Consider the following 12625-nt stretch of genomic DNA (forward strand, 5'->3'; position numbering starts at 1 on the left):
AAGAAGGCGATCCCTTCCATCCACCACATTGCCCTCTTGGTGAAGAACCTGAAGCTCTTACCGGCGAACCTGTTCATAATACCATTTTCTCTCTCATCTCCAGAATATCTCGTCATGATCATATACTCTCTCAAATTCTGGATCTTATTCATCCGCTCGTCCGAACCGCCAATCATCCCGGTGTAGTAGAAGAAGTCAACGAGCTTCGCGCTCGGGTAGTGGCTTTGGAGAATACGGTGCAAAGGTTACAAGCACCAGCAGCATCACCGGCATCAATAGTACCACCAACAACAACACCAACAGTACCATTACCACCAACAACAACATCCGCACCGCAAGCCTCAACATCACAATATGTACCTTGAACATCAACGTCATACGCATCGTAGTTACCAAGAAATACCAGCAACAATAACCGATAAAGTATTAACTCATTTCCCCTGAAGAAATTTTATGTATATTTAATATATATGAATTTTGAAATCAAAATAAATCTTTTCGTACTAAGCTATTACGTGTGAATCTTAACTGGTAAGTACTACTCGGTTAGTTCATATTACTAATATGCAATGATGTACATCCTTCCTTAACAACTTAACCATTGTTAACTACAATCTCTGTTTCAACTTAATGAATTCTATTTCATAATAAACCAAGTGTATTATTCAATTACATAATTGATTTTACATTTTCATTTTCGATGTACTCGAAACTTTCTAGAAAACATCATATGTGCCTTGTAAGGTTCACAAAGATTCCACAAGCATCAACATCCTTCACCGAGAAATAAGAATAAATAATGAAGTATCGATTACATTAGCGAAATACTCCGCAAAGATTATGTAATCTTTAATGTTTTAGAGATTAATCATTTCTAAGTCAAGCCGAAAATCAAATGAGCTTAATATGATATTAACTCATTAAATCTGTATTAGATCTGAAGAAAATATACATACATATATTTTCATAAAGACGGTAATAAAAATTCTTTTGTACAAAGTATTAATTGTGAAATCTTTAACGGGTAGGTACTACTCGAGAAATATTTAAGTTCACAATTAATATGTTACACTGTACATTCTTCAATTTTGATTCAAAAATCATTAACTATACTCACTATCTTCACAATGATACACAATCATTTCATACAAATTCTATCACATATTCTGATATCGACGGATCAGAATCCAAGCCATAACTCTGAACCGGTGACATCATTCTTAGATCTCTACATCTTTCAAAGCTATACTTTGACTTCAAAACTATGCAAGATCCTTTAGCATTGTTTTTACCAAAAATAACCTTGCAATTCCTTTTCAAAGTATCCAGTATTATCAACCATTCAACCAGTCAACGACGACCTTTCAGACTTGTAACTTTGGCATATACGTTTTTGTTACTGGGGAACCTTTCATGTTCCACCACATTAGCAGTAAATTTACCAACAACTTCATTGATCTTTGACCTTCCGAAAAATCCTTATATTCATTGAAACCGTATCATGTACTCATCCACATCTTGTAATGGCAATTGCCATACCAACCACCGGGAATTAGCAATCAGTATTTTGAATCTCGCAGCATTTTCTATGACAACAGTTATATATAGATAACATCCAACTTCTAGACTTACATACTTCGAATGTAAAGTTTCTGAAAAACATCCCAAACTATGAACTAGTTCTCTGAAATTGGAAAAATGCTGATGAAGCAGCAAAAACTGTAAACGACCTTAACAGTCAAAAGTTTGATGATAAAGAATAGTATGGTGGTAAAGCTGAGAAAAAGAGAAGGTTTGAAACTGAAAAATAGATTAAGTAAAGTATGAAAGAGGCTGTGGATAAATCACAAAGACTGAACCTGCCTTCAAAGAATCCAAATGATTCAGTGACTGCTGAAACCATTAGTAAGAACCTTACTTCTTATTCTAAACCTTCACAGACAGATTTCAAGCATCATCCTCTGATATTAGAAATTCTAAGATATCATCGTATCTTTCATTATAAATATCCTCGATATTTCTGAAGATATCTTCATACCTATTCTTATCGGAAATTATTCATCTCTTCGCACTATCTGTGTTACATCATAAAAGAAACTATTTAAGTTTCTAAAATCTGAAAAATTCGAAAAAATGGATGTTTTGAAGTAATGTTGGGAACTGAAGCATGAGTTAGTATAATATAATGACACTTGATCAACGTGATTATATTACAGTAAGTCATGCTGAGTTTCTAATGGAACGTGATAAAGGTTCACAGATCCCACCCTCATCATGAACCATGTTACATAACTTTTTCATTCTATTTAATCTCTAAATATATCAAGAAAATACTTTTCTTGATGATTCGGTCTTTTTCAGATATTCTGGTAATTTGACAAATCAAGATCGTGTCATTACAATTTCTTTCTTAGAACATTAACTATGTTCATTCCAAAATGTATAGCTACGAATTCTGGACCATTATTCGCTTGACTTGAAATCGGGAAGGAAAAACGAAAGCATGGAGCTCCTAAATATAAGAGAAAATATAAAGCCTGACAATAATACATATATTACAAACCGTTTATATCAATGCGTATAGTAATATAAAGACACGGGAGAATGAAAAATACTATAACCCCAAGGTAATAGTAGAAGAAAATAACTTCCTCTGGTGGCAGATGAAAAAGAAGAATGAAGGATACGATAGCCAAGAAAATATCAAGAATCAGAACTGGATTAAGCATTTCACAATCTTTTGAAAGTATGAAATAAGGAAGAAGATGTAGGAGTGGTGAAAATAATGAAATGGAAGTGGTTAATTTATAGCGAAATATCAGACATAACAATTGAGGCAGATTACGCATTTAAAGGAAATCTTAATTTCCTTAAATTTCGAAGAATCAAATCGTATTTAGATTATGAAGATTTTCTATTCCTTAAATTCCGAAAATCAATCTTAGCTACGTCAAAAGTTAAGACGAGTCTCTATTCTTTCATTTCACTCTTTTACGATAACTTCTCTCATACGCTTCGAGAAATCGGATTGTTTTATTCATATTATTCAACGGTGATAAAATTCTATTTATCAACTCATATTCGTTATGAAAACATTTTTATTGTTAGGCATGACGACCTCACTTAAATTTAGGGACGAAATTTCTTTAACGGGTAGGTACTGTGATGACCCGGAAATTTCTGACCAAATTTAAACTTTATCTTTAAATGATTTAATGTTTTCGACATGATAAGCAAAGTCTGTAAAGTTGAATCTCAAAATTCTTGAACTACTCAATTACCCTTCGATTGTTCTCAACGATTTGCGAACAATTATATGTAAATAGATACATATATCTATACTATAACTTGAAAACGTAACAAAGTGTTGTGTATATGATACTGTGCATTAAACTTATTGGTTTGATTATCTGATTGATATAATTAGATAAGTTAACTAGAACGTTTAAGATGAACCAGTAAAACACTAAATTGCTACAGTATTTTCGAATTGCTACAGTACCCGAAAAGCTACAGTGTTTTCGAAAATCACTATTTGCTACAGTAAACACTATTTCAAAATGAAAATGTATATATGTATATGTATATACTACGAGACGATGATTTATAGAAGCAAATAACCAAAACACTTAATTGATTAAAGCTACACTTCGAGTGACATAGTTTATCAATGATTAAGTTTAATTTTTGACAAAGGTACGTGTCCCAAAATGTAAATTACAAGTTTTCTCAGCGTACGAAGGGACGTTCGAAAAACCGGAACCGGGACATAAGTTGAGTGACGACGTACGAGTCATCGGAACAAAAATTACAAGTCAACTATGCACGTGAATTTAATATAATATATAATTAATTATTTAAATTATATATATTATATATATTATATTTAATTAAGTCGACGAACTAGATTACAAATCAATTTAGTGCTGGACAGATGCCCCATGCGATCGCATGGGAAAATGCCTACACAGCCATGCGATCGCATGTCAGTAGATTTCAGGACACATGTATAAAAGCTCGAAGTCTGGCTCAGTTTCATATCCTCCAACTATCTCGATCTCTTTCTCTATTGTATTTATATTATTATTATTATTATTATTATTATTATTATTATTATTATTATTATTATTATTATTATTATTATTATTATTAATATTAAGATTATTATTAATCTTATTATTAATAGTATTAGTATTATTATTTTTACGATACAAAAATAATAATATACATAAAATATTACGACGGAGTGATGTCCAAATGATTTCAAAACGAATTTTTGAGCAAGCTAGAGCTAAGGAAATTATGGGTTATTACTAAGGAGGTTATGGGTATGATTTGAGGTTTTGCTCGTGAGTCAAACTAGTGTTTATCATCTCCGTTACGTCTACGTACTTTCTTACAATATTGAATCTCAATATTGATACGTAAGCACTCATATTTTATCTTTCATAAATTAATTGTGTATCCATGTCTAGTGCTCGAGTATATATAGTTATACATGCTTGTATGCTAAATTTCGTCGTTAAACAGTTTATAATGAATCACGAATTAAATACATATATTACTGGTAAAAGGTATATGATATACATGTTTTTGGAAAGCTGGCGAAAAATCAATAACTTTTCATTTAGATATCGAATAATTTCGATAAACGGATTAAAAGATATGATCAACTGAATTATGATTGACGTTAATTGAAATTGCTTTTGAATCTACAATTAAGATTTAAACAACTTGTTTACGAGATTGATAAATTAGAGTTTTGAATATTACCAACCGAGTAAATGAATCCTTATATAAGGTACGTCTCGTTTTGTTAAACAACTGTCAAAATTGACTTTTTAAAACGACTTTGGATAACTTTTGTATGTCAATATCGAGCATTAGGATTGTGATACACTATGACCTGACCTAGCTTGATAGACATTTATTGACCAACATATGTTCTCTAGGTTGAGATCTACGGTTATTTGGTAATCCGAGTTTCGATCACATTTTGGTGAACGACTTTATATGCTGCTAAGGTGAGTTTCATATGATCCCTTTTACTCTCTACATTTTTGGGCTGAGAATACATGCAAATGCTTTAATAACTGATTTACAATATTTATATGGGTGAGTTTCATTTGCTCCCTTTTTAATTGCTTTTGCAATCTATATTTTTAGGCTGAGAATACATGCACTTTATTTTAAACGCAATGGATACAAGTACATACTAAATTCTACACCGAGTTTGAACCGAAAATCCCTTAGCTTTGGTAACTAGTAACTGCCAATTATAAGAACTAGTGGGCGCGAGTAGTTGTATATGGATCCATAGGGCTTGACATCCCCGTCTGTTCCAGGTATAGAAACCCTAGCCTGAACTATAAAACAGACGTATGCTATTTGAGGTTAATACACGTTGGATTGCGTGTATTGTACATGTTGGTTGCATGTATGTTAAAACAGGGGTACTTATTATAACGTTAAAGTTTAGTTACCAGGGTGCTCAATTTTGTAGAATATTTTGATAAACGTTTCTGGATAAAACAACTGAAATCTTGTGATCCACTTTTATATACAGATTATACGAAACACTAAAACTATGAACTCACCAACCTTTATGTTGACACTTGTTAGCATGTTTATTCTCAGGTTCCTAGAAGTCTTCCACTGTTTGCTTATATGTTAGACAAGCTATGTGCATGGAGTCTTACATGGCATATTTATCAAGGAAACGTTGTATTCACCAAATCATCACCATGTATCTTATTTTGACTGCATTGTCAATGGAAGTACTATTGTAAACTATTATTTACGGTGATTGTCTATATGTAGAAATCATCAGATGTCGAAAACCTTTGATTTAAATATTCATTTATGGTGTGCCTTTTTCAAAAGAATTCAATGTTTACAAAACGTATCATATAGAGGTCAAATACCTCGCAATGAAATCGATGAATGACGTGTTCATCCATATGGATTTGGAGCGATCATCACAGGAAGAAATATACACCGGTTATTGTTGATGAATATTCTAGATACACTTACGTATTATTTTGAAACAAAAGAGTGAAGCTGCTGATGAAAATATTAATTTTATCAAAAGAATGGAACTTTTGAATGAGCAACTTGTAAGCAGCTAAGAAGTGATCATGGTACAGAATTCAGAAATGCTACATTGGAAGAATTTTCTGCTGACAAAGGTATTTCACAGAACTTTTCTGCTGTGAGAACACCTCAACAGAATGGTGTTGTAGAAAGAAGAAACATAACTCTCATTGAAGCAGCAAGATCTATGTTGGCTGAGTCTGGACTGAAAAATTCATATTGGGCAGAAGCTGTGAATACTGCTTGTTTTACCCAGAATAGATCTTTAATAGTGAAAAGACATCAGAAAACTGCTTATGAAGTTCTCAATGGCAGAAGACCCTCAATTTCATTTCTTCATGTATTTGGCACTCTCTGTTTCATTCTAAACAATAGGGACCAGCTAGGCAAGTTTGATGCTAAGGCTGATGAAGGTATATTTTTTGGATATTCCAACATGTCAAAGACATATAGGGTCTACAATAAAAGAAGGGATTATTTTGAAGAATCCATTAATGTTACATTTGATGAAACTGCCCCTACTTCACCTTCTGGTCAATAAGATGAGGAGTTACTATTTGAGGAGCCTACTCAGCAAGCTCTAGATGATGAAGAAGAACCAGCAGCAACTCCCTCACCAATCCATGTTGTTGAGTTCTCTGATGTTGAAATGGAACATTCTGTTCCATCTGTGTCTAAACCTAGTGGATCTATTGGCTCTACTGAAGTTCTACAACTTGAGCAGAGGTCTACTGGTTCTGAAGGATCACAAGCTGGTACTGGTTACACTCATAATGAACAGCTGTCTTCTGCTGCTGCTCATACTGCTGAACCAGCTAATGATCAAGATGATGTGTGTTGCACAACAAGCTCACCTGTTCATAACACGAGATGGACAAAGGAGCATCCAATTGAGCAGGTTATTGGTAATCTGGCCAGTGGTGTTAAGACAAGGAGACATGCAACCAGCAACTTTTGTATGCATGTAAACTTTATATCTACCATTGAACCTACATGTCCTGAAGAAGCAATAAAAGATCCAAGCTAGGTAGGAGCTATGCAAGAAGAGATCTCTCAGTTTGATAGGAATAAGGTTTGGACATTGGTACCAAAACCTGATGATGAAACTAAGAAGATCATTGGTACCAAGTGGGTTTTCAAGAACAAGATGGATGAAGATGGGATTGTGATCAGAAACAAAGCTAGATTGGTAGCTCAGGGTTTCAAACAGGAAGAAGGATTGGATTATGGAGAGGCATATGCACCAGTGGCTAGGATGGAAGCTATTAGATTTTTCTTGGCATATGCTGCTATGATGAACTTTAGGGTATTCCAGATGGATGTTAAGTCTGCATTTCTAAATGGAAAGCTGCAAGAAGAAGTCTATGTCAAACAGCCTCCTGGTTTTGTAAGCAGTAAATATCCAGACCATGTCTACAAGTTAGACAAAGCTCTATATGGCCTAAAACAGGCACCAAGAACATGGTATGAGACACTTCATGTGTATCTCACTAGTATATGTTTTAAAGTTGAAACAATTGATACCACTCTATTCTCAAAGGAGATAGATGGTGATCTCTTATTGGTACAGATATACGAGGATGATATTATTTATGGATCTAAAAATGAAAAACATTGTCAAGATTTTTCATAACTCATGTCAAAGACATATGAAATGAGCTTACAAAAAGATTTGCAATACTTTTTAGGATTGCAAATTAAACAACTAGATGATGGAATTTTTATAAGTCAAGATAAATATATCAAAGATATGTTAAAGAAATTTGGTCTGACCTGTTTAAAAGATATAGGGACTCCAATGGCAGCATCTATCAAAATAGATGCTGACCCCAATGGTGAACCAGTCAATATCACTGAATATAGAGATATGATTAGGTCCCTACTTTATCTCACATCCAGCAGACCAGATATTATGTTTGCCACATGTCTTTGTGCCAGATATCAAGCTGATCCTAAAGAGTCACATTTGCAAGCAGTAAAAAGGATATTTAGGTATCTGAAAGGTACTGCTAAACGTGGTCTTTGGTATCCCAAAGACCAGGATTTTGAGATAATTGGGTATTCATATGCTGACTTTGCAGGGTGTAAAATAGACAGAAAAAGTACTGCTGGTGGTTGCTAGTTACTGGGTGGTAGGCTAGTCATTTGGACAAGCAAAAAGCAAAATACTGTGTCCACATCTACTGCTGAGGCAGAATATGTCTCTGCTGGTAGTTGTACTGCTCAAGTACTATGGATGCAAAGCCAACTGAAGGACTATGGTGTTCATGTTACAAAAACTCTAATCTACTGTGACAACACCAGTGCAATTGCTATCACCAACAATCCTGTGATGCATTCTAGGACAAAGCACATCGACGTTCGATATCACTTCATATGGGATCATGTTCAGAAAGGAGATGTGGAGCTACATTTTATTTCTACAGACCATCAGTTAGCAGATCTTTTCACAAAGCCCTTAGATGAGAAATGTTTTAACTATATCATCTCTGAGCTGGGTATGCTTGAACTCTAAAATAAAAGACAATTTTGTTGGTGTGCTGGCTTTACAGCATGTAGGGCAAACTAGTAAGTCACAATTTTTTACTTACTGCCTACATGTCAAACAATCAGCACAACAATGTCTTTTATGTCATGGTTATTCAATGTCTAAAATGAAATAATAAATAGCTCCCCCTACTAAAATGATACCTTACAACTGAAACTTATTTACTCCCAATGATTTAAATTAAATTCAAGACATATTAAATGTAACAAAGAATTTTTGTATTTAATACAAACTTTATTTTGTGGTTTTTAACTTTAATTTTGAATTAAAACCTGCTGCATTTAATGCTTAATGGGAGGTATGAGTGTTCAAGCCGATTATACGTCATGTCAACATTCTCTGTCCCCTCGAAAACATGCCAGTCTGTCAAATCTGCCCACGCGCCTGCAGATGACAGTTGCCATTTTTCTCTCTCCTGCACTTTTTCCACCAATCCGAAAGGTTAAATAAAGCGATACACTTTCCATAATAACCTTCGATTATTAACTTTCAAATTTACCTTTCTCTCTCAAAAATCCCCAAATCTTTAAACCATTCATACATTCATCTTTTTCACAATCAACAATGTCAGAACAACAACAACCATAACCTATCTAAAACCAACCTGAGGAACAACAGCAACATCAACAACCGGAACTTCCTAAACAACAACAACAACAACCACCGGCATCGGAGGAGCAACAGGAACAGGCACCGTTATTTGCCTTGAATCCAAGCGTTGTACAGGCTGCAAACGCACCAGCACATGACCTTATTCGCCTATCAAGAGGCAATGCTGCACATGCTCTTTCCATCCCCAAGTCTAAAGCCAACATGGGCTATGAGACTTTGATTGACTACATCAGGCGATGCCCTTTGGCGAGATCTATCATCGGAGTTCCCTCTCGACTTTATCCAGCCTGCTTAGGCAAATTTTGGTACACGGCTACCATCACCAACACTCCACAGGGTACACCATGTATTCACGGCATGGTGACCAAAACCCTAATGTGTTCCATCACCGTCGAAGCTATCAGACGAGCCCTTCAACTGCCAGGTGGACCATTTGTTACTTCACCAACCAGTGACAACGTGAGAAGAGAAGTGCTGGAAATCATTGGATATTCTGGTGTTATAGCCCACAGCCCCTTAAGGAAGCACATACCACCGTTGTGGTACTATTTCTTCGGTCTGCTGACCTAGTGCATCAGCCAGAAGTCTGGCAGCTTTGATCAATGCTCAGATTTTGAGCTAAAGATGGGTCATAGGCTTCTGTTCAACAAAAACATCGATTATGCTGATGAAATCAACCTAAGGTTAATGGAAAAGGTGCTTGCACCAAACGAACACATTTGATCCCATTTCCAAGGTTTTTGAGCCTTATTTTTGAAAACGAGCTGGGTGATGCCTATAGGCAGATTGCTGATCTTTCATTTGACCTGACTCTTAAGCAAGGGGGAATGCCAAAAACGAAACCTACTGCTCCATATGCTGCCTTGACGCCAGCAATGCTTGAGTATCTAGCTGCTCAGGGTGGAGTTACCCAATCGACTACCTCTGATAGTGCACCAACTAAGGGGGAGGGACCTCAGCGTAAGCCAGCTGCTAAACGGAAGAAACCAGTGATAATGCTAAAAACGAACATATATTTCATAGCATTATTCCTCAAGAAAGACAAGCTTTTAGTTGCAATTGTTCTATTTAAAAGTGATATTCGTTTAAATAATAAAAGGTGAAGACAAAAGACAGATTCGACGAATTGAAGACGCAAACGACCAAAAAGCTCAAAAGTACAAAATACAATCAAAGAGGTTCCAATTATTGATAAGAAACGTCTCGAAATTACAAGAGTACAAGATTCAAAACGCAAAGTACAAGATATTAAATTGTACGCAAGGACGTTCGAAAATCCGGAACCGGGACCAGAGTCAACTCTCAACGCTCGACGCAACGGACTAAAAATTACAAGTCAACTATGCACATAAATATAATATAATATTTAAATAATTCTTATAATTATTTAATATATTATATTTATTTATAAAACCGTCGGTAAACAAAGAGCCAAACTTGTGTGAGCTGTAAAAGCAAACTCCGCGACTCGCGGAGTTTGAAGGCAAAAAATGCCGCGAGTTGCGGAGGCCCAAAGTTTAAAACTCCCTATAAAGCCAACCGAATTCTGATCATTTTTCATCATCTTTTTTCTTCTTCTCTAAAAAAAACGTATTATATATATATTATAATTTTAATTTTAATTTTAATTTTAATTTTAATTCTAATAATAAGGGTATGTTAGCGAATGTTGTAAGGGTGTAAGTCGAAATTCTGTCCGTGTAACGCTACGCTATTTTTAATCATTGTAAGTTATGTTCAACCTTTTTATATTAATGTCTCGTAGCTAAGTTATTATTATGCTTATTTAATCCAAAGTAATCATGATGTTGGGCTAATTACTAAAATTGGGTAATTGGGCTTTGTACCATAATTGGGGTTTGGACAAAAGAACGACACTTGTGAAAATTAGACTATGGGCTATTAATGGGTTTTATATTAACTAAACAATACCTTGTTAATTTAATATACAAACTTATAATTCGACGTATTTATATATAACCACATACGCTTGACTGGGTACGGTGGGCGGGATATCTATAAATACCAATAATTATTCATTTTACCGAACACAGAACTGGATTAATAGTTAATAGACTTGTTGAAACAGGGGTGAATTACATTCAAGGGTAATTGGTGTAATTGTTAACAAAGTAGTAAAACCTTGGTTTACACGCAGTCGATAACCTGGTGTATTCATTAAACAAAGTATTAAAACCTTGTTACAATTCGAATCCCCAATTAGTTGGAATATTTGACTTCGGGAATAAGAATAATTTGACGAAGGCTATCGCTCTTTATATTTATGACTGATGGACTATTATGGACAAATCCGTATGGACATATTAAATAATCCAGGACAAAGGACAATTAACCCATGGGCATAAAACTAAAATCAACACGTCAAACATCATGATTACGGAAGTTTAAATAAGCATAATTCTTTTATTTCATATTTAATTTCCTTTATTTTATATTTAATTGCACTTCTAATTATCGCATTTTTATTTATTGTTATTGTATTTAATTGCACTTTTAATTATCGTACTTTTTAATTATCGCAAGTTTATTTTATCGCACTTTTATTATTCGCAATTTCATTATCGTTATTTACTTTACGCTTTAAATTAAGTCTTGTATTTATTTATTATTTTACATTTGGTTTTAACTGCGACTAAAGTTTTAAAATCGACAAACCGGTCATTAAACGGTAAAAACCCCCCTTTATAATAATAATATTACTTATATATATATATTTGTATTTTTATAAAAGTAAACTAATATAGCGGTAAGCTTTGTTTAAAAAGATTCCCTGTGGAACGAACCGGACTTACTAAAAACTACACTACTTTACGATTAGGTACACTGCCTATAAGTGTTGTAGCAAGGTTTAAGTATATCCATTCTATAAATAAATAAATATCTTGTGTAAAAATGTATCGTATTTAATAGTTTTTCCTGTAAAAATATAAGCTATTTTATATACACCTCGCGAAACATCAACCAGCTACCTCAACTAGAACAGCCACCGTCTCAGATACCGGTAAAGCAGTAGTTGTATTAGAATCTAGTGCTCTCTGATAATAAAGAACAGCCCTAGTCTTATATACTGACTATCCACTTCTAGTATTGGAATCCATTTCTTATATATTTCTTGGTAACAGGCAAATCCAAACGGGTGAAAGCTAGCTCCAAGCATGCCACAGGGGAGGTTGCACCAGTCTCAACTACTGCTTCTGAAAAGAATGTGGCTATGGAACCTGGTGCGTCTCTAGACCAAACAGCAGAAATCTCTAACTTAATTCAAAATATTTTAACTGCTGACTTGAAAAATGAAAGTGAAGTTAAGGGTATAACCTTGGCTCCCAAGCTGACTGGTTTTAAAACTAGTGT

This window comes from Rutidosis leptorrhynchoides, chromosome 11, assembly GCF_046630445.1.
Source record: "Rutidosis leptorrhynchoides isolate AG116_Rl617_1_P2 chromosome 11, CSIRO_AGI_Rlap_v1, whole genome shotgun sequence".
NCBI lineage: Eukaryota > Viridiplantae > Streptophyta > Magnoliopsida > Asterales > Asteraceae > Rutidosis > Rutidosis leptorrhynchoides.